This window comes from Python bivittatus, unplaced genomic scaffold, assembly GCF_059951505.1.
Source record: "Python bivittatus isolate LINGU-HERP-01145 unplaced genomic scaffold, Pbiv_v1 ctg000070_np1212, whole genome shotgun sequence".
NCBI classification, from domain to species: Eukaryota; Metazoa; Chordata; class Lepidosauria; order Squamata; family Pythonidae; genus Python; species Python bivittatus.
The window spans coordinates 29,170,644-29,190,901 of NW_028277034.1; positions in this window are offsets into that span (position 1 = coordinate 29,170,644).

A 20,258-nucleotide genomic window follows, 5' to 3' on the forward strand; every position below is an offset into this window, starting at 1 on the left:
TAGGATAGTTCAAGAGTGGGAAATTTACTTTCAGGAATATTTCCTGCTCTATCCATTTAGATTCCAAGGAATTGCAATAGATGGAACAATATTGCTTGTCCTGATGAATATCCTTTTCCTTGGAAATAATGAGTGGTGGACAAAACAAATCGTGTAGCAACCATGACTAGATCCTGCTACGTTTGGTATTGGGATGTCTAATATTCCAGGTTCACTGAACAACTTCTCCACTTCCCCTGTGGCAATAATTCCATACTGTCCACCTTCTTTGAAAATTGGATTTAAATTTCCATCAAAAATGGAGTCACTAGGGTGACTGTAGTGAAGGCATTTATCATCTGGTAAAAGAACCTGCCTGCCCTTGGCTGTTGCATGTGTTGCCAAAAGACATTCATGCTTGTCCATAGGTATTCCTTCTCTGAACAGTGAACTACCTGCCTCCTGAACTAAATCTTTAGCTACTTAACAGCCAACATTTGTAAGGACAGTAGTTCCCTGGTCACAGAACTCTGGGCAAAATTGAATGTTTATGAAGTTAAGAGATTCAAGTAATAGTTTGAAAGAAAACACAACTTGATAGAAGATTCCTTTCACAGTTTACTGACTGACTCACTAACACCAGTTTCTCCCACCTGGGCCTCCTAATAGATTCCTTCTTCTTCTCAACAGGACATGAAGTTCTATCTTACTATCACATTGTAAAAAGTTACACAAAATGCACACTGCCAACTGCTTCTTCCATGGTAGATGCCCAACTTTCACACTGTAGGGAAAATATGTCATCATTCTGGAGTACAGCCATTGATAACTGGTTTTCTACTGGCATTTCTCTGACATCTCCTCTTCCCCAGCATCCCATATCAGATGACCATGTTGGTGGTACCAATATCAGAACCACTGAATTGTCTAAGAAATACAAATTTCCTGAAATTCAAAATTACTCTGAACCAGTTTGGAGCTTCCAAACTGATTTTATTTTATCTGAAACATCAAATTGTTTTATCGGTCAATGAAGCTTCCCAAAGTGCAGACTAAATCCATTGTCTCACTCTAAAAATCTCTCAAAGCAAAATGCTAGTTGTGAAATAAGGGTAGAAGCAATGGGGCCACAGCTGGTGGACGAGGACAGGGTAGCATCACACAATGTTTAGATGGCACAGCTGGCAGTAGAATGGGATGCTCATTACTAGGTTTAAGTACATAACAGCACAAGGTTGACTGACAAACAATAAATTCTTCTCCTGCTTTAATTTTAATTGCAGCTATGTATCAAATGTACATAGGTCAAGTGATGAAACAGGATAATTTGAAAGAGAGTTTCTATATATGTGTATTCCAATGTTGCCCAAATCGGAAAATTAGCACCAATTGTTGGCTTCCAGGATTTAACACTTGACAATAGGTAAGCTTGATGATATAGCTCCAGATTCAGAAAACCAAATCCTTCCTCATTAACAGGTAGTTGCAGTTTTTGTAGAGATATTCTCAGAATCAAAGAACCCCATAGAAATTTTCTAAATAAAGAAATTATTTTCTGAAAATATTTTCCAGATATTTGAACAGATCAGGAATTCCTCTCAGTATATAAATTAATCTGGGAATAATATTCATTTTGGGAGCATTCACCTTTCCCCAAAGGGTGAGATTTAATGACTCCCATCTATCTATATCTAAAGAAACTTCTTTACATATTTTATTTATATTAGATGTTACTGAGCTATATCTTTTGGTATGCACATACCTAAACATTTAATAGATTCAGTACAAATACAAAATTGATATTTCTTAAATGGATGGGTAACTAAATTTTCGCCTACTGATATCAATTCCAGTTTGGACCAATTAATAGAATAACCTGCTATTTTACTAAAGGATCCATCATTTGCATCAACACTGGAATAGTAGTATGAGGTTTAGTAATAAACAAAAGAATATCATCTGCACATGAAATCAATTTGTGTTCAACTGAATTATATAGTACTCCATAAATCTCCTGATGTTGTCTAATAGGACAAGCCAAGGGTTCCACGCAGATATTGAAAAGCAACAGTGGAAGTGTACATTCTTGTCTAGTTCCTCTAAATAATGGGAAAGCAGCAGAAAGAATACCTTTAACCTTTACTTTACATGTGGGTGACTCATATAATAACTTAATCTATTTTATAAATTTCAAGGGAAATGCAAACCTATTTAATACATCATATATGTACTTATATATTTTGTCAAAAGCTTTTTCCGCATCTAAAGATAAAATTATAAATTGGTTGTTATTTTTATTTAAATTTATTAACTCTACAACTAACCTAAAGTTGTCAGCTGCTTGCCTAGTTTTTATAAACTCTGCTTGATCGTTCTTAATAACAAACAATATCAGTTGCTGTAATCTATTTGCTAGCACTGTGGTTAAGATCTTTGTATCAACATTAATCAGAAAATTTGGACTATAATTAGCACATTTATATGATCTTCACCTGGTTTTGGTATAATTGCAATATAAATGCCTCTAATAATATTCTGTTATCAAGTATCTCATCATATAATTGACAGAGTTTTAGCACTAAAAGATCTATAAATGTTTTATACGATTCTATAGGAAATCCATCCAATCCTGGTGTTTTACCACTTGCCATTTTTAAAATTGTTTAATCTCTACTTCAGATAGTGGAGCATATAAAAGTTGCTTTTCTGTATCATCTAAGTGTGGTAGATTTATATTATCTAAGAAGGCCTCTACATTCTTACTCAATTTATTCTCTAGTTTGCTATACAATTCTAAATAAAATTTTAAAACATTGACAATTTATATCCTTTGACATTTTATTTATTTCATCTCTTTCACCTCTAATAATTGGAATCATAACCCTGTATTTCTTTTGCTTTAAATGATTATCCAAAATTTAAGGAAACAGACTTAACCCTGCTAATTCCAGACCTATTAGCTTGCTTAATTTAATAAGCAAGCTATATGCAAAATAACTTTACTTAAAACTACTGGACTGGGTCCAAAGTGACAATATTCTTGTTGAGGCAGGATTTAGAGGGGACTATTCAGCCTTAGATCACTATCTGGTCCTGCATCATTTAGATGAAAAGTATACCTTACCACTCAAAGGCACGCTTTTTTGAAATCTTTGTTGATTTCAAATCAGCTTTTGATCTGATTTCAAGGAGAAAACCTGGATGGAATCACAATGGATAGAAGATTGCACCTTCTTATCCAGACTCTTTATTCTAACACCTCACTAACAGTCAGATGCTCCCTCTGGGGGCATCTTTCTGGAGCTGTTTTCACCAAAAGAGGGGTAAGGCAAGGATGCATTCTAGCCACCTCACTTTTCAATTGGTACATTAATTAAACAATTCAGGCTGTCTTTTCTTCTAATTATTACCCTCCAATGTTAGCAGATCATGCAATTCCAGCCTTGCTATATGCAGATGATGTAGTAATTTTGTTTCCCAAGTGGGAATGAGAAGGGTATTGAGGGCATTGGCTTCCTATTGTCTAAAAGAACAACTTGTAAATTATCAAAAAACTGAAGTGCTAGTTTTAGCATGACACAACAGTAGGTTACATAAATGGCAAATTAATGGGGCCCCATTAATATACCCAACAGCATAGGTATATACTTATAAATATTTTGGAGTGTGGTCCCAGGCTTCCTTACCTTGGAGCACACATTTATCGGGCAAGTTTAGTCCAATGTAGGTCCACAGCTGTCTTAAGATTTTTCCATTCAAAGTGGGCACATTTTATTCTTGCAACTTGCAAGTTTTTTTCTTGCTAAGATTGTTTCCCAGCTTCTTTATGGTGTTCAGATTTGTATTCTTACAAAGATTTATATCCTGGAAGCTGTCCAGTCCAAATGTACAGGAGTTATACTTGCAGTTCCAAGATGCATCAAGAATGCTGCCTTATGGTTAGAGACAGGTTTGGTTTTTGTGGGTGCTAGAGTCTGGTTCTATTTCATTAATTTCTGACTAAAATTGACTTTTTTCTCCTCTGGGGCTGGCTCCACTGTTGCCAGAGACTGTTTTAAATCAACCTAGCTAACAAGAGCTCACAGCAAACTCCAGTCTTTCTTTCCTTCTTTCTTTTTTAACTTTTTTATAAATTTTATTAAAAGTTTTAAAGAGAACATTAAAAACTGACACAAACTAATACAGAATAAAGAAAACAAAGAAAGAAAGAAAGAAAAAAGTACAGAAAGAATAAAAAGAAATAGAAATAAGAATCTTCCAATTTCCTTCGCAGCAAATATAAATATGATTACAAAATTAATTCATACTCTATGATTGCAAAAAAAAAGCTCACTTTTTTTTATTATCCAGTTTTTTCCTAATCATCAAAACCACAAGTCATAAGTGCATTTTTTTTCCATTTCATGCAAAAAGTCTATAAGGAGTTTCCAGTTATCCATAAATGTAGATATTGTCTTTTCTCTGATCAAGGATGTTAATTTAGCCGTCTCTGTGAGCTCCATCATCTTCATCAACCATTCTTCCATTGTGCAGAGTGTTGAACCTTTCCACTCTTGAGCACATAATAGTCTCACTGCAGTTGTCATACATAAAAACAAAGTTCCATAACTTTTTTCTTGTTGTCTGTCCATTAGTCCCAAACAAATGTCTCTGGTTTCAGTTGTACTATAACCTTTAGAATTTTCTGAATTAATGTATGCATTTGTATCTAAATATCTGTAGCTTTTTTACATGTCCACCAAACATGATAAAATGTCCCTTCACGTTGTTCACATTTTCAGCAAAGGTTCAAAGTACCTTTATACATTCTAGACAATTTCTCTGGTGACAAATTTTATAAAAATTCTCTTTAAGGCTAGAATATAATGTAAATTTCAATGCTTTCAACCACATACAGTATTTTCCCATTGATCCATTTGTATATTATAGCCAAAATGTTTAGCCCATTTTATCATACATTATTTCATTTGTTTTTCTTCTGTCTCATATTTCAGCAAAAATGTATACATTTTAGCAATAACATGTTCATCGTTGGTGCATAATTCTATTTCAAACTCAGTCTTGCTTTGTTCAAAGCCATAAAATCTTTTATCCACTTTAAACCTTTCTGATAATTGTACATAGGAAAACCATTGACAAGTATATCTGTTGTCAAATCTTCTCTTCATTTCATTTTACAGTCCCCTTGAGAAAAATCTAGTACATCACAATAAGTTAACTATCTGCGTTAACTTACCATTTCTTGTCTATAAAATGCTTCTTGAACTGATAACTACAGAGAAGTTTTCAGGCACCACCTAGATTTATATTTATTCCATACTCTAAGAATGGCCTGACTGACAGAATGATTTTTGAAATCTACATTAACCTTAGCTTTGTTGTATCCTTAGGTCTTTCTTTGGAAAGCCTCTGCGCATTAGGATATGAAAATGCCAGGAATCATTTTAAGCAACACAAATGGGATATTGATTTTCAAACCAGTCTAAGTTTAGTATCTAACCCCACAGTTCATGGATTTTTACCAAATGGACATGTGCCGTCATCTGATCTTTCCTCAGTTCTAATTCTGAAATTGTGTTGGGTCTTTACCTTGGCTAGGTTAGATGCACTACCCTCTGCAGTCCTGTGGAGGGTAGTATAAAAACATTGCTCTTCCACAGTGTTTATGCCCATGTGGATATGGCTCTGTGGAATCCCTAAGTCACATGTTCCTCTTTACAGGGAATGTTGGAAGATATATATTTATCCCATTTTAAAGAACTACCTTGGTAGAGAGCCCAAGACTTATCTCTCACTTCTTCTATCCTACCAGGACCCTGACATATCTTTCTAGGCTGCCCAATTTTGCACCACCATTTGTACCATGCATCCTACCTATGATTGAAAAGTAATAAAATGTTGGTGATTGCCATAGTTATCTGTATTATTGCTACTTTATTAATTTGCTTTATGTAGTTTTATTGTATTTTATGCCTACTTTTTAGCTTTATTAAGTATAGGTTTATGTATTTTTATTGTAGCAGTCTGTGGCCTACAGGCTCTAATAAAGTTTTTGACTTGATTTACCACCTCATTCAGCAGAGTATTAGATTCATAAGAGAGGCAAAGGGACTAGTAAATTATGTTCTCTTTCACTCAACAATATAATTTAGCATCTTCCCTTTGGCTTTCATTTTTACTAATGGAGAGGAATGTTACTGGTCAGCCACTCTTCTGACACCAGCTTCATTAGATGGATTTCCTCACAGACTCTGCTATTTTAATTTTTTTTTTTTAAATAGGAAAAATTAGGCATGAAAATTAGGATTTTAAAACTGATTTGTTAATGCGTGTAACCTGTAATTGAACAATTGTTTAATAAAGGTAACTAATTATTATAAGTTGTATCTTGCTCATGTAAGTGATGCAAGTGATGTAATCATGAACAAGTGTCAGAAGCCTCGCAATCAATTAGCCATCTTGGTAGTCTGCTTGCTTCATTTCCGCCATTACAAGAGAAATTGGGAGGGGGGGAGAGCTAGAAGGTGAACCGTTAAGCGCAGATGGACTGTTATCTGTTTCTCAGGAATGTCCAAGGTCATGCCAGCATAGGATCAAGAACCAGGACCAGTGGAAGGCACAAGAAGGACTATGGGATAGAAGGGGGAGGTGGAATGGAAAGGGAGTAAAATTGAGTTGCACGCGCGTGGGCTTTTATTCTCAGCAATGCTGAGAATTGTACAGCAGTCCTCAATAAATGAATTCTTCTTTGAATCTTAAATGGTTTCAGTGGGAATTACTTTCATTGGGAACTGAGTCTTGCAGCTTCTTACAACAAGGATTGGTGAAAGAGACGGGAACCACAGTTCTTATAGGATTCCACATAGATTGAACATGATACCTATGTTGTGGGCTCAAAAAAAAGTTTCATGCTAAGAGAAGTTCTGTTCAGATATTACTGATGGCTAACCCACCCTGGTTGTACAATATATTAGTCTTGTGGCCCATCCCTCCAGTGGCAAATTATGTTTTCCCAAGCACCATAGACGTAGGAAACTATGAGAAGGGAAAATATGAATGGATTAAGTTTGATGAGGGAATTAATTAATTCTGCTTCACTTGCTTTTCAGAATTGACTTTCTGTGTTTACCCTCTCCTGTACTAACCCATACTAACTGGACCACACTGCCTCCCTAGAACAGGAGAACACTAGAACACATTCCTGGTAGCATAATTAGACACAGGTACACAGACACACCTGGTTACCTTAGTGAGAAGGCAGTGCTGTTCAGCTGTGAATATCCTGAACAGCACTGTTGTGTTGTAACTGCGAAATGTACTAAAGGGACAATTACCCAGGAACTTTGAATCAACAAACCTATGTAATTGTAGTTGAAAAGCTTCTGGTTGGCTTCTGTGGTTGGTGTGCCCACTTGCAACAAAGTTCCTAAGTTGGCTTAATACCAATGGGGGGACACACATTTACCCTAAAGTTAGACCATAATTAGTGACCTATGTCACAGTGAGTTCGAGGATGCAGATATTTTACAGTTAAGAGGAATTCTTAGATGTCACAGAAGATAATCTGTGATCCATATTAACTAGATAACTTGCCCTAACAACTGACTTATTTTCTATAAGGACCAGAGACTTCATCCCTTATATCTCCATCTCAACCTCCAACAATTAATAAATAGAAAATGCAGGATAATTCCTATATTCCCCATCAAATAAATTATTGTCATTCCCAGTTTCATCACTTTCTGTCCCCAGAGAACAGTACTGTAATATATACATACAGACCCATCTTACATTTGGCAGAGAGTGGAGGGGGGGAGGAGGAAGGCACAGCTGTTTGTGTTCTTACTATGCAAGGCAGTAGTCTATGAAAAAATAAATTCCATTAATTTTCTTTTCCTCTAGAACTTGGCACCAAATTGGATTGCTCATCTCCAGAATCACATGAAAAGACAAAAGCAATTCTGGGCCTTAAGATCAGTGTCTCAGAGCTAAAATAGTTGATTTTTAATCCAATGGGGAAAGAAATGCATTCTTATAAAATTCATATTAATTTTCAAAGATATACCTAAAAGTCACAAAATTCATTCTGGGCTCTAAGCTAAGAAGAATTCACCTTTATCTCTAATCTTCTGCCAAAACTAGAAACAACACCACAGAATTCATTTGCTTTCTTTTCCCCCTCAGGTATATACAAATCATAGTACTGATGTGAAGTTATCAGGACAATGGATGAATTTTAATTTTATTTATTGAGAGGTGAAATGCATGTGTGTTTTTAATAAGAAGGCTGTAACTTGCACATACTAGTGTAATAAATGAACATTAGGGAGGTAGGCAGGTAGGGTGTCACAGAAAGACAAATAAACTAAAAGCAACAGAACGTGGCTAGCTCACAGAGAGATCCATCAGAAGTTCCTTGGCTCAGCAAAGGCTCTTGGCAAGATCATTTAACACATATTTTGAAAGCATTATGGAAAAAAATGGTTTTGGTGTGCTTCATAGAAATGTCTGTATAGCAATGTATTAGAGTTGTTTGATTGATTTTTGTTAAGATTTTAGCAGCATTTTGAGTTGTAAAAGGAAAACTAGAATAAGTGGTGAAATAATTTATATCCACTATATATCATGAGCGGTTTTATTCTTTGTAGAAATAAATCTATTCCTCTGTCTGAAACTATCAATTAAAATGGTACCCATTATTCATGAAAATAAATATATAGTGTGCTATCCATGGCAGGAGAATGTATCATGTGTAAGTGGTCAATAAATCATTTGACGGAAAAAAGTGATATGGGAAACGATGGCACTTAAGCTTTCAATATTCATTAAAATTATAACTGCAGCAAGCTGTTCACAAAAGATTCCACTTCAACAGCATATGCCTATGCCATAGTTTTTTAAATACTTAAACTATAGGTCTCATTCACAACACTGATGTATTTTTTCTTCAGCTCTGACTGTCCCTGCCATTATCTATATTGGACAGAGTGATGGGAGTGGAAGTCCAAAACCTCTACCTACTCCCATTCAATATGATCAGCAATGGGATAATTGGAGAACATAGTAAGGATCCATGCATTTGCAATTTTATCTATGGGAACTAAAACATAGTAGTGAAATTAGCTCTCTGTAGCACTAGAGGAGAACATTAAAATATTCAAGCACAAATTCATCCCTCTGAACACCAGGATAGAAAATGTGACTGGAGTTATTACAAGATTGGTCCAGCGTGAAGTAATATACAGGTGCTACATGTCAGGGCCTATGGAACAGCTATTGTAAACTGGGAAGCCCTAGCCATTACAAGGAGCACAGTTCTATAGGTGACCAGATGTAAGGCCAAAGAGATGCTGATATTGCTGCTATTATACCATATTCCCAGCTGCATGGTAGCATTCTTTGCCAAACTGCTTTCTCATTGGAGGGATGATTATGAAGTGCCCAAAACAGGGATAGTGGATAATTTTAATCTATTCTCTCTGGATACAGAGCCATCATGAGAGTTCATGGCTGCCATGACAAGCACAGGATTGTTTCAGATCCTCAATGGCTTGTGAACTGGCTACACCTTAGAATTATCCCTTACCTCATAGAAGATGAGACATGATCTGGTTCTGGGCGATGTTTAATCTCTTGTTATGACAGTTCACTTCCTTGTGTTTATGCAATTAAACAGAGAAAGGAAGCCCAATTAAGCTAGCCTATTCTGGACAACTGATGGTTTCAAAAAGCTTCTAGTGATCTGAGTGCAGTTTAGGATTTTCCCAGTGACCTGGAGGGCAGTTCTATGAGGGTCTTCTTAGCCTCTGGAACTAAGAGAGCCCTTAACAGAATTATTCCTGAGTGGTTCTCCTTGTTCTCAGTCCTGACTAAATCCTTGGTTTTCTGAGGATCTTCAGGAAATAACATTCATAAAGAGAACCTGAAAAATGAGATGCAAGTTTGACCAGACATGGATATAAGCTTAAGTTTGAGCTATTCTGTGGTGATAAGAATGAAAAAATAGGATTGCTTTCCTGTCATTATTGCATCTGAAAAATGTTGGCAGAAGAACCAATTAGTATAAATTGTGATCATCTGGCTAAACATTTTGTGGGTAAAATAATTTGTTTTCACTCTGAGTTGGAAGCCAGATGGACAAAATCTATTGAGATGAAATGGGTCACATCTTGTGATGTTACCTAGACGGTTTTCAAGTCTGCACATCTTAAGAAAGTGAATAATTATCTGGGACCTTAGCTCCACCACTTAAGCTTTGGGCATCTGCCCCACCGGGCTGGTGAATGTGATACTTAAACCATTTTAGACAGCTGCAACCAAACTATTATAATCAGGAGATTCAGATTTTTATAAATGACAACAGAATACAGCCAATCTTCAATTGCTTATTCCTGGATGTAAGGATTGAAAAAAGCATGCCCTGCTGAGGGGCTGAGGTGTTTTTGTTTTTGTACCAGGTGCAGTTTCCAAGTTATATTTAAGAGAAGACCCATATAAACTTCACTGCAAGAAAATACCAGAATGTGGATTTTTGTGGCTGGGACATCCCTATCAAGGAAAAGTTATACCTGACCACTTACAAAGACAGAACCCCATATGTGTTGAGCCCAATGCACAGGTCCAGCATTTGTTATCTGAGACTAGAGAAGATAATTAAGTGGAAAGACCCTGAATAGTAGATTGATCCCAAGTCAAGCTAGGCCTTTTACATTATTATAATGCTGTGCAATAAAGCTTAGAAAGCAGAACCCATGATGTGCTTCTTTGATATAGAAAGTGTAACTAGTTATGACAAATTAGTTGGTGTTGGTTGGTGGGGAGAGATCGTCCCCTAGGCTTTTCACTTGTGGGGTGCTGCACGGTTCTATTCTCTCTCCCCTCTTTTTCAACATCTACATGAAACCACTAGGTGAGGTCATCCACTAGATTGGGATTCTGTATTATCAGTATGCTGATGATACCCAATTATACCTTTCAACTCTGGGCCAGCCATGTGAGGCTGTTGGGGTTCTGTCCCAGTGCCTGGAGGCTGTGTGGGTTTGGATGGGGAAGAACCATCTCTGACTCAATCCTATCAAGACCAAGCGGCTGTGGGTGTCTAGACCAACCAGATCTGGGGATATTCCAATCCTGACCTTGGATGGGGTTGTACTTCCCCATTCAAATATGGTGTGCACCTTGGGGATCTTCCTGGACTCAGTTCCTGCTCAATGAGCAGGTGGCAGCTGTAGCAAAGAAGTCTTTTGCCCAGCTTCATCTGATGTGCCAGTTGTACCCTCTCCTAAATCAGAGGACCCTTGTCACTCATGCCCTGATCACCTCACGGCTTGACTACTGCAATGCCCTGTATATGGGGATGCCCTCCAAGACCACCAGAAAGCTTCAGCTGGTCCAGAATGCAGCAGAAGAGGAAGTGATGAGCATTCCTCAGTATGCCCATGTAACACCACAAGCAGCACTGGTGGCCATTTGCTTCCGGGTATGATTCAAGATGCTGGATGCTACCTATAAAGCCCTACATGGCAAAGGGTCTGGTTACTTGAGGGATCATCTGTCTCGCTTAGTATCTGTAACCAATTTGATCTGGCAGGTTTGGCATGTTCCGGGTTCCATCAATTAAACAATGCCACCTATCAGGGCCCTGGAAGTGCGCCTTCTCTGTAGGAGAGGATGGACTGATGCCCTTTTCTTCCTTTACCCTTTGGGTTTCTTTTCTTTGCCATAATTGTTCTTTTTTCTTGTGCTATTTTTGTCTTTTTTTCCTACTGTTCTTCATTTTTAAACGTTTTAATAATTGTAAACTGCCCAAAGTCACTGGGAGTTGGGTGACATATAAATTTAATTTTTTATTATTGTTGATTGCACAGTCAGCCAGATGTTTAGACTGCATTTGGCATTTTTATCCACCTATCGAGTCCTTCCTAAGGACCTGGGATAGGTAGATGTCGTTAGATAGTATTAAAGGCATCATCTCAGGATGTAAGCTGTTCCAAGTAAAATTGCCTTTTGCAGTTGACTGATGGTGATTTTGTCAATGCTGATGGTCTTCAAGTGGTACTCCAGATGTTTTGGGATTGCACCCAAGGCACCTATTAGTATTGGTACTATCTTTGGTTTCTTTTGCCACAGTCATTCTAATTCTATTTGCAGTTCTTTGTATCTTGTGATTTTCGCCAGTTCTTTCTTTTCTATTCTGCTGTCTCCAGATATTGCAATGTCCAGTATCCAGACATTTTGTCTTTCTTATCAACAATTGTTAAGTCTGGGATGTTATCTGGGAAGTGCTTGTCTGTTTGAATTCTAAAGTCCCAGAGCGCTTTAGCTTCTTCATTTTCTCTTAATTTGTCTCTTTTGTTTTCCCACCAGTTCTTGTTTGCAGGCAAATTGTATTTCTTGCAGATATTCCAATGCACCATTGTTGCTATTTTGCCATGCTGTTGTTTGTAGTCAGTCTGTGCAATCTTCTTGTAGCAGCTAACTAGGTGGTACACTGTTTCTTCAGTTTCTTTGCAGAGGTGGCATTTGCTGTCTGTTGCTGTTTTCACTATTAACCTTCCTGACTTCGGTGTGGTTGTTGTCAGCCTGAAGGATACCCAGGTATTTGTAAATGATCTTCTTCATCCAGACACTTGATGTTATTTCCATTGGGCATCTTGATTCCTTCAGTTTTCACTATTTTCCTCCTGTTGATGGTAAAGGTAGCACATTTACCTGTCCAAACTTATTTGTCCAGTCATTGCAATATCTTGGCTATATATTTGGACAGTGTTGAGCAACGACACTATTTCAGATTATGTTTTTCATACAGCTTCAGATCATCCATGTAAAGGAGGTGGGATAGCCTGGCAGATCTTGTTCAGTAGTATTGACATAGGAATCAATGCAATGACATTGATTACCAGTAGTGGTAATAGTGAGACTCCTTGAAAGGTTCATCTCTTGATGTTAACCTTTCCCAGTCTATCACCACTGACTAGCAACTATGTTTTCAATCATGCCATTGATCTTTGCACAAAGCTTCAGATGTTTCTATTCACTCCTGTTATTTCTAGGCCCTTGATTATCCAGTCTTGTGGCAGGGAGTCAAATGCCTTCTTGTAATCAGTCCAAGCTATATTCAGGTTGGTCCTCCTTCTTTTGCAGTTTCCCAAAATCATCTTGTCAATTAATAGCTGATCTTTTGTTCCTCTGGGTAGTTTCCTTTTTGCTTAGATAAAAACAGCTTGTTTTCAACTAGATGCTTTTGGACTGAATCAGCTGCCATACCAGTCAGAAATTTGAAAGTTGTCAATAAACAGATTGTTGTTGTTGTTGTTATATGTAATTTAATAACATTATGCAGATGATTTCCTATGCTATATGGCAAAGGTAGGATAGGGAATGAGGGTACATGAGCATGCCCTTGACTGATAGCTCCAAGAGAACTTCCTGTACTTAATAAAAATATTGAAAGATATTTAAATATGAGTTCAATTTAAGGCAGTTAGAAACTGTGACTATATATGATAATAATTGCTGCAATAAATATGGAGGAAGAAACTGAATTTCAGAGGACTCTTTACCACAGTGAGCTAGTGTGGTCATATGAAGAAAGCTAAGTTAAAATATTAGTTGTTTTAAAAATGATATTATATATTCAGAGCTGGTGGATGAGATATAAACAAGATAGACAACATTCAGACAATATTTTAGTATCTACAAATTTCACCATCAATGAATCTATGAAGTGTGTTTTTGTGTTTTTCAGTTGTTACTTATGACTATGCAAGCTAGTTTGGATGGTATTGAAACTAGTACTTTATTTTTTATTTTTATTGTGTATTTTTAACTTTTGATATTCTATTTTGTTTTTAGATTTTGTTATCACCTTGAGTAGTGCCAGTGTAGAATCAAATAAATAAATAAATGCGTATCATCATGGTACACTGTCTAGAACTCAAGCAATAGGTTGCTGTTGCTTAATTTACAGTTAAGTACTGTATCATATGACATAGTGAGACAATGCCTAACTTTCCTGCATAATGTACCTTCATGTTCACTACACAAATCAGTGTAGAATGAGTCAGAATGGAAGTGTCATGCTGGTCTCATTCCTACTGTAGGAAGCTGGGTGAAACTTTGATGAACTGAATGGAATATTTCTTGGTCTATAGCATGGGAAAGTGCCAAAGCAGCTCTTCTGATCAATACCATCAGAGAAAAGCTGCATGTTAGTAACAATGGTATACCACTCTGCTGAAATCATTCCAAATGGTTATTGGAAATTCTACGTGAAAAGGTGATAGATAGATGGATAGAAAGATGGATGGATGGATGGATGGATGGATGGATGGATGGATGGATGGATACTGTAGATTATATCTATCTACATGAAAACATTATATGGAGGGGGAAAGGAGGGAGACAGAGAGTGAGAGAACAAGAAGTGTGTCAAAAAGACACCGAGCTAAGAATCCAGGACAGCATTCACACATTTGATATCTGTACTTCCATTTTTAATGTTGCACTCTTTTGTGTTCATCTCATGCTCTTCTTTCATAGAAGAGCATCCAAGAGATTTGATTCTCTTAAAATAAGATCCATAGATAGATAATGTAAGGTCACTATTACTATAAGAGAATAAATAGTTTAGATAAATAGATAAGAGAATAAATAGCTTATCCAATCCATACTTAAGCAAATAAATTATTACAACTTTATTCCTCCTTAACAAGGGTGATATAAGAGATGTTGTCTCAAAACAAATTGGACCCACATGCATAATAAACTGCTGTTTTATTTTAATTGGCTTATTTGAAATACTTTGTAAAATTTAATGATACTTTTAACAATAACAAGTAGGTGAGAAAGCAGAAGTGGGAGAAAAGGATGTTTTGTTGTGTATTAAAATTTTACATGCAGAAAAACTGTAAAGTGTGCCTGGGGATTTGAGAAAACATTTATTGGAAAAAGAAATGTGATAAAGATGGATGCATTGTGGAGCTTTTCTCTAAATTCCCTCACTGATAAATGCTAATGCCTAGAAATTGCCTAATGAAGACCAGTTTACCGTGGAATAAAGTCACCTGTGATAAGCAGAAAATGGAACATTTGTAAATACAATGTAACATGGAATGATAAAATACATCCAATTTATGCAAAGATGTGCTTGCTATGTCATAATAAATAATATCTGCATAATCAATTACTGAAGAAAGATGGATTGAGTAGATTGTTTCCTGGCATGAGTCTTGCACAAAAAGTGGACAATTTGACTTTAGTCTTTTAACAAAACTGTTAGGACAAGTGCTAAGACCATGATTATTAATTATAAAAAAAGGCAAAACATGTGCAATTGTCTATTTTAATTAGCCCAGCCACATGTCAAACTGGACAAATTCAGCAATTCTTCACTCTCAAATTAATTGTACAAACCCATAACGTTGCAAAACAAGTTATCCACCATACTCATGGAACAATAAGGCTGAAAGGAAGCAGATACTGTCTAGTGCATGGCCAAGTTTAGAGGCCTATGTTTATTTCAGAAACTGATAGGTAAAACCTGAAATTATAGGTGAGAAGCACCTATCCATACATGAATTCATTTTAATTCAGTCATTTCAATTTTCATTTTAGCTTTGTATAAAAGATCATGCATTTGAAATTTCTATTTTTCTTAATCACTGCAAAAGAACCATAGCTATCTCCAATTATGGAGCTCTCTGTATATTAATTTAGCACCTGTAGGACGTTTTCAACCATTTGTATGACATCAGTATACTTTCTGCTGTAAACATTCCCTACTCAGTCACTCAGTCTTAGGGAGCAAGGAGTTCCTTTCTAGACTTCCAGAGATACATATGTATCTTTGCCATCACGTTTGCCTGTGTCACTAACAATTATGCAACTGCATCCATGTACTTAAAAATATATTCAGTATGTCTTAAAATTGCAAATCTAATCTGCTCAGAACTACCTGACATTTACAGTATATGGAAAACAAGTAGAAGAATTCTATACAATAAAAATGAGTTTATGTTAAAACATAGCTTATTGCTGCCATCCTCTTCAATGGAAGATAAAGAAAGATAATGTTCTCCAATTTCCCTGAAATTATCTTAGCAATCTTTTGATGCTTTACAGGAAGAGTAAACAGCTTAGAAATTTAATATCATTTCAAGTACAATATGTTATAGGAGCATGGTCTAGATTTCCATTAAAAACAATGTAAAAGTTAAAATGAATTCACATTAATAATTATGGGTATATGTAACTCAGCCAAAATTCTGTCAAGTATTTTGACAGATTGTAGTGGGAAATAAAGAATATCTCAGTTGCATTTGCAATTTGATTTAAAAAGTTGATTAAAATGTTCACTTTAATTCCATAAAATTAAAAATGTGCTGCCCCTGCAAAACTGTACTTCATCTTTGGATCAATCTAAGTCAGCTGGTGCAACTAGTCATTCTCTAGTCACTGGCCTAGAGTCACTTGTTTACCTGCTGTTGTATTCAAGAACGGAATGAAGACAGACAGTGGAATGAAATTATGGAAGAGGGGCTGAAGGTTGTTTTTTATCCATTTCAGATTTTACAACTAGAAAATCTTTTTATTCTCTGCCACCATTCCAAGTTCCTATTTTTTCTTCATACTGTATTAAAGGTTGGGATTGATAAAATACATTGTGTGGGCAAAGACTGAAGAGTCCCATGTAGCACAAGGAATTTATTCCTGCAGTTCTAGGTTGCCTGACTAATATTCAGGAATTTTGACCTGCGTAACTACTCTTTTCTGCCTTAGATTTTCATCTAAACCAGAAAAAAAAAATGTTAGAACTTCTAAAGCAAATATCTCCTTTGAAGTAGTATTTAACAAATCCCTCAAACTCTTTTCCTGTCCTGACTTTGGTAGCACCTTTGCTTACAACATATTCTTTAACTATCCTGCATGGCAAGCCTGGCATCTGATTGATCTGAGCAATGGTTGAAACCTATTAAGCTTGAGATGAATTATGGGCAGAAAGTTAGTGACTATTCACTGGCTGGCTCCCTCCCATATGAGGTGTCTGCAAAAATAATATGTAAAATAACTTTAAATGGAAGATGCTGCCATCACTGTTTCCTTCTGCTCTTCCAATTAGTGCTTTCTACCATTTCTCCTGAGGAAATGCAGCCATCGCTGAACCCTTGAACAAAAACTGAAAAGACAAGAGGAAGCTTAAGACAACATTTATTGGTACAGTTATAGAAGCTGCCCACCTGTGAAAGAATAAGTCTTTAGATGAGCCTCATGCAAGGTTCCCATCAGATTTATACCATCCAGCTCTATTTGCATATCTATAAAACTTCACTGTCATTCTAGCCTTAACATTTCACTCAAAGAAGGCCACTAATTATGTTAGTGTTCCTAATCAGAGGGGCTTTCTTTTGTTTTATGATATAACCAACTTCTTATAAAAGTGATTATGATACTGCACACATTTCATTTGTGACTCTTATTTCCAGAGGTGAAGTGCTAGCATAGTAAGACATGGTACAATTTACTCTAACAATAGGAATACTCTTTTTAAAAAGCTGATATATAATTAAATGGAAATGCAAGACTTACTTCTGCTGTTAACAAGGCATGACAATTCAGAAACATTATTTATGAAATGACAAAGTTGCTGGCACTAGAAAGTAGAAATGGTTTTTCTATTAGAAGAAATCCTATCATATATGTCAGATTCTGTATATGTTGAATACATTATTTGTGCCTGATAAATTGCCAAATTTTCTTGTTTGTTTGCAACTCCCGTAACAAAATATTTTTGATATTTCATTATGTATTGCTCTATAAATAAAAGTAGAAAAAACAGTTCTCTTCAATGTAATATTCTCTTTCATTTTCAGTGATGGATCTATAAGGGATATCACTTTGCTTTCATTAACATTTTGGAAAAGTGCTCCCATCTTCCATAGATATTTCATCCTGCATGGTCCTCTTTTAATGTTTGACAATATATAAAAAACATAAAACTTAAGTGCTTGCTAGTCAATCATGTTTCTGACACTCCTACAAAAATTAAGAATAGAGAGTAAGAGAAAGAACTCCAGTCTTGTCAAACTCATCTTGAAATCAGAAACTCCTTAATAAAGAAAAAATAAATCCCTGGTCCTATTCGGCGAAGCCCATGGCTCTTTTTTCTCTTGACAAGGAGCTTGTTATCCAAAGAACACTAACAAGTAAGAATCTATGAGGCTACAAAGAAGAATAGGGAGCTGAACAAGCATTCTAATGCTGTCCATTCTTCCTTGACTATCAGTACATTTAATGGAATAAAACATTCAAGGAGCCAGAAGTGGACTCTACAATCCCTTAGAAATGTTATAGTTGGGGTGAATGCATAGATGGACCCACTGATTTCCCTGTCCATGAAGTTAGCATATTCTTTTCTGTATCTTACACATGCAAACATGATTATTAATGGAAACAAATATGCATAGGTTGAGGCTAAAGAATTCACTGTCAGTTTTTATCTACATTTATTCTATTTCAGTGACTTCATGATATTAATGCAATATATATTTCAGCTTTCTATATCATCAAACAACTGAAAACAGCACTGTTAGGATTTCAGTGCAGTGATATGTGCTTCCTCTCAGCTGCTGTTAAATATCAACTATCATAATTCCTCATCATTATGTTAGGCTGAGGGGAATTGGAGCTGAACAATATCTGGATGGCCAAATATTGCCATTCCTGGCAACCACACTAAATCTATTCTTAGCATAAATACATACATACATACATACATACATACGTGGCTTAATTTCCCTTATATTTGTCTCTAAAACATGTGAAAGCAATTTTGTTTAATTAATTTCTGCATTCAGAAATTACTTCACCCTTGAAGATTCAAGGAAGGGTGGTTGCGATATGACTAAAATGATTTAATTGTGAAGAAAAAAAATCAAATATGGATAAAAAAATGTTTAAAACTGTTAGTTTATGGATAACTTCCCCCTTTGGCACTTTTGCTTCATCTCTTGTTTTCTTCTTTCTTCTCTTTTCCTGTTACTTCAGATACCCAGTAACGCATACACAGAACACTACAGGAGTATGATGCAGATGTATTAGTCATCAAACCACATATAGAATATGAAAAGTGAATCTGGATATATCCTTCATTCCTCTAAGGTTTTGGTTTTTCTGTATTGGCTCACACTGAAATCTAACACACTCATAAGCTTCATTATTGTACTCCTCTCCATGGTGCTCAAATTAGAATCCGAGGACAGATTGCTTAAAAATGCACTGGAAAGAACACAGCTGTGGCAGTCACTAAATGAATAATGCATTATCAACATCTGTAGGATTTTTGAAATGCTAAGTACTCAGATATGAAGTCTCTGCTGAGGACACAGATGGTAATGATGTTGCTGTGCTTGCAGTGACTTCCACCAAAAACAGATTGTGTCCTGTAATCAGATTGGACTGCTAATGGTTGAAACAATACATTCCTTAACAGAACTAGCACTCAGTTGCACCTCCAAATGATAAATGCTTGCTTTGTGGGTTGCATTTAATTCCAAGGTTTGTTAAGCTAAAGAAATCCATTAATGAATATAGGCATCTTTAAGCATGAATACAAATGCCAGAACCAGTTGATAACACACAGTAGGTGAATTTAATCTGACAATCCATTTTAAGGTAGAATAATTAAAATAAAGTTTACAATCACTGGGAGGGGAAATCATAGCAGGACTTCAGTTTAACTCAAAGAAACTTTCACCATTAGAGCAGCAATCCCTGCCATATTTCTCTGGCTATGTGGACATGAAATTTTTATAGAGCTATCTTTTCAAATGTCAAACTTTAACCTGGGAATCTTATGATCTGAAGCTGGGACCTAGTTTTATGTATGATAGTCCACATTTTTATGCAGTACATCCAGTATGTGAGGGATGTAACATGTTCATATATGCCCATTGTAAGAAATATGGTACTAATGTATTACTACAAGAGTAAATGCCAGCTTCTAGCATCCTGTTTATTAGGCCCAATAGGCATTCTCAGCAAATAAAACCCAGTGTATTGTATGAAGGTGACTCATCATAAACAAGGCTGATAAATGGCTTCTGGAGAAACAATCAAAAGGATGATGAGGTAAACAGATGTTTTGCAACTGGCCTTGCCCACCAGAGCAGCCATTGTGGGAACAGATAGCCAAATCCAGTGGTAGCTCTTTTGTGAAGCTCTTGGAATTCCAAATGTATTCCCACTAGCCCCCCAAAATTTCCTATCCCTATGCAGTCCCA